This window comes from Mirounga leonina, unplaced genomic scaffold (genome assembly GCF_011800145.1).
Source record: "Mirounga leonina isolate KUSES-001 unplaced genomic scaffold, KU_Mleo_1.0 Mir_115, whole genome shotgun sequence".
In the NCBI taxonomy this organism is placed as follows: domain Eukaryota; kingdom Metazoa; phylum Chordata; class Mammalia; order Carnivora; family Phocidae; genus Mirounga; species Mirounga leonina.
Genome location: NW_023270268.1, coordinates 56,672,699 through 56,676,121, shown reverse-complemented (window position 1 = coordinate 56,676,121; position 3,423 = coordinate 56,672,699). Strand labels below are relative to the sequence as shown.

Below are 3,423 nucleotides of genomic sequence, written 5' to 3'. Positions count from 1 at the left end.
AAAAAATGTTGAGTGATGACTTGCTTTTCAAGGGCAAATGAATGTATAATATTGAATTAGGGAGAGAGATTAATGAAAAGATGAAAAATGAGAAAGTATTGGTTTATACATAGTCCTGGTTTGAGAATAATCTCAGAGGTACATGCTCACTGCTTTGAGGAAATTGAGCACTTTTACCACTTTTAACTTCTTAAGGGAGTAATTATCTTACATGGCACTAAAAAAAAAAGTAAACCTGAAGAAAAATAAGAACATCTAGGTAACAGATATATTCAATATTTGTAATAATTTATACACATATTTCTAATAATTTATAGACATATTCTTTTTTTATAGAGGGGTAAAATGTTAAATCTATATGCTTCCAATGTGACAGATACTTGCATATATTATTTCAAACTGATAACAACTTTAAAACATTGGTTTTATAATCTCTACAGATGAAAGAAATAGCACTCATAAGGACTACGTGTCTATAATCATATCTACTTCCTGCCCTACTAACAGGTCACAAATAGCTTTATTGTTATATAAGTTCAGACCTATGATAAGACAGAAAATATTCTTTCAGTGGTTTCAACTATACTCCAAAGGTGTGGCTGGATTTTTACTTCCAGCTATGAAAGAGTAACTGATACCAGACTTACTCTTCCAACAGAAACAATTATTAATAGCTGGCCACCATGTTCCTGGAGAGAGGCTGAGGTGCCTGAGCTCCAGCCCAAGGCACCAGGGCAGTGAGAATGTCCACTTCATTAGTCTGGGCCACTTTCTGGGCCGTGAGCAAGAAGAAGCTGTAGCCCACTTGGGCTGTCCTCACCCTTACACCTGCAGCAGTAAACAAGATAAAACAACTTCTTAAAGATAAGCTGAAAGTGTAGGTCTGAAAGTTGGTGTCCCAACCAAGGGCTCTAATGACTTTTCTTATACTCTTGAGTACAAACTATAAGAAAAGGAGATTCTGATGAAGAAGTTGTTCAAGATGGAGTCAGAAAAGAATGTTCATCAAAAAGAAAGCACAGCTAACACTTTGAGGAATAGAAATGGACTATGCTAAAGATAAATTATCTAGTGAGTCTGTTTACAATAACCCAAACATCAAAGGAATGCACAGTTGTAGAAAAAGCTTTTATACTTGACCACTCTAGTTATAAGCTTCAGGAAAACTCGTGGAAGTCCTAGGCTTACTGAAGAAATTATGTCATGGTCACATACTTAAGGTTTATAATGTATGAGAGAAAGTGATGCATTTTAAAGATGATAAAAGCCCTACAATTATTTATAAAATTAGACACAATATATTAGGCAACAGCTTCAGGCCTTGACCAACAGGCAGTTCATGACTGTGCTCCTTGAAAGAAGGAAAACTCATGTGGAGAGTGCCATGATCCTCTTAGGTTTCTGCCTTGGGACACTTTTCTGCCAATGTTCATGAAATGAAGCCTAACAAGGCTATAGTCTCACTAAGCAATGAAAATAGATATTGGAGTCACAGGTTGCTAATATAGCAGAAATTTGCAAAATAGGGTTTGAAAAGAAAGAATTATATGGAGAAGTGGAGTCTGTGTGGGGATTCATCACAGGTACTTGACCAAGGTTTGGGCAACTCATACTCAGAGTTCAACTATAAGAGGTATTATAAAGATCGCCTGCGACAGAGTTGAAAGATGAATGGGGATACCAAAGATTATGCAGTGTGGTGGACACTGAATTTATGACCCAGCAAGATTACAGAAACTTCAGTGAGTCTCTTGGCAAGACCGAATAAAGAACAAACCTTTGGAGTAAATATCACACCATAGAGCAATTGCCACAAGCTAACACTAATATATAAACCAAGTAGGCCAGCCTGCACTAATAGAATAAAATGAAGTTTGGCAGAAACAGGAAGATGCACCAGTAATTTCTTATCGGTATACATAAAATGTTCACCAAGTTAGATTATACACTGGGCTATAAATTAAGTCGCCAATAACTTTGAAATTATTGATCTTGCTGAATATTCTGCAATTCTCTGACTAAAATTATATTAGCAATCAGTAGAAAATCAATAGAGAAAGAGAGGATGGAAATTCTTAAACTATTTGGAAATTAAATAACACACAATCAACCCATTACTCAGGAAATCACAGGGGAAATTAGAAAATATTTCAAACTAAATTATAATAAAAATATGAATGCAAATCTTTGGAGTCCAATAACACAGCAATGTGAGAGAAATTTAGAGTTTTCTAATGCTTATGGTATGAAAGAATAGAAGTAGAAAATAAAGGGATTTGCTTCCTTCATAATAGAAAAAAAAACAAAAATTAGGGCAGATTAGAAACAAAAAAAGTAAATAGGAGAAATAAGAAAGAGTTGAATTCAGTGATATAAAAAAACCTAACCTAAGTCAGTTCTTTGAAAACATTAACAAAATAGCTAAAAAGTTAGTGATTTAGCAAAAGTTAGCTCAAAATTTTTAAACAGACTGATCAAGACAGAAAGAAAAAATCTTTTCACAATCAATCACAAGAATGAATGAATAGATATCACTGCAGATCCCAGATATATTAAAAGACAAAATTATGGAATATTTAAGCAACTTTATGCCAATATATTCAACTCAAATGACACAAAAAGAAATAAAAATCTAAGTTACATCATATCTATATTTTATATAGGGACTTCACAAAAAATGTATATCAATGACCAAAGGGAAAAGGCAAATTATTATTATTATTTTTAAAGATGTTATTTATTGGGGCGCCTGGGTGGCTCAGTTGGTTGAGCGACTGCCTTCGGCTCAGGTCATGATCCTGGAGTCCCGGGATCGAGTCCCGCATCGGGCTCCCTGCTCGGCAGGGAGTCTGCTTCTCCCTCTGACCCTCCTCCCTCTCATGCTCTCTGTCTCTCATTCTCTCTCTCTCAAATAAATAAATAAAATCTTAAAAAAAAAAGATGTTATTTATTTATTTGTCAGAGAGCAAGAAAAAGAGAGAGAGCACAAATAGGGGGAGTGGCAAGCAGAGGGAGAACAGGCTCCCTGCTGAGCAAGGAGCCGGATGTGGGGCTCAATCCCAGGACCCTGGGATCATGACCTGAGCCGAAGGCAGATGCTTAACCCACTGAGCCACCCAGGTGTCCCAAGGGAAAATGCAAATTAAAATAGTGAGATATCACTTAACTTTCTCTAGAATGAGTATGATTAAAAAGATGGTCAATGTTAAATATTAGTGAGTATGTGGAAAACTGTAATGCATTTTGGGTGGTTGTGTAATCTGGCACATCCTGTTTGGGAAAGAGGTTAGCAGTGTCTTAGTAAGTTAACTACCAATGGTCCAACAATTCAACTCCTAGTTATTTACTCAAGGTAAGGGAACACACGTTCATGAAATACTTATGTAAGACTGTTTATAACAACTCTAGTCATAGTAGCCCCAA

At 35.8% G+C, this 3,423-nt stretch overlaps 1 pseudogene; it reads left to right on the top strand.

The window, feature by feature from the left end:
• The first annotated feature begins 743 nt into the window (after positions 1–743).
• Positions 744–1,139, top strand: LOC117999497 (annotated as a pseudogene).
• The last annotated feature ends 2,284 nt before the right edge of the window (positions 1,140–3,423 follow it).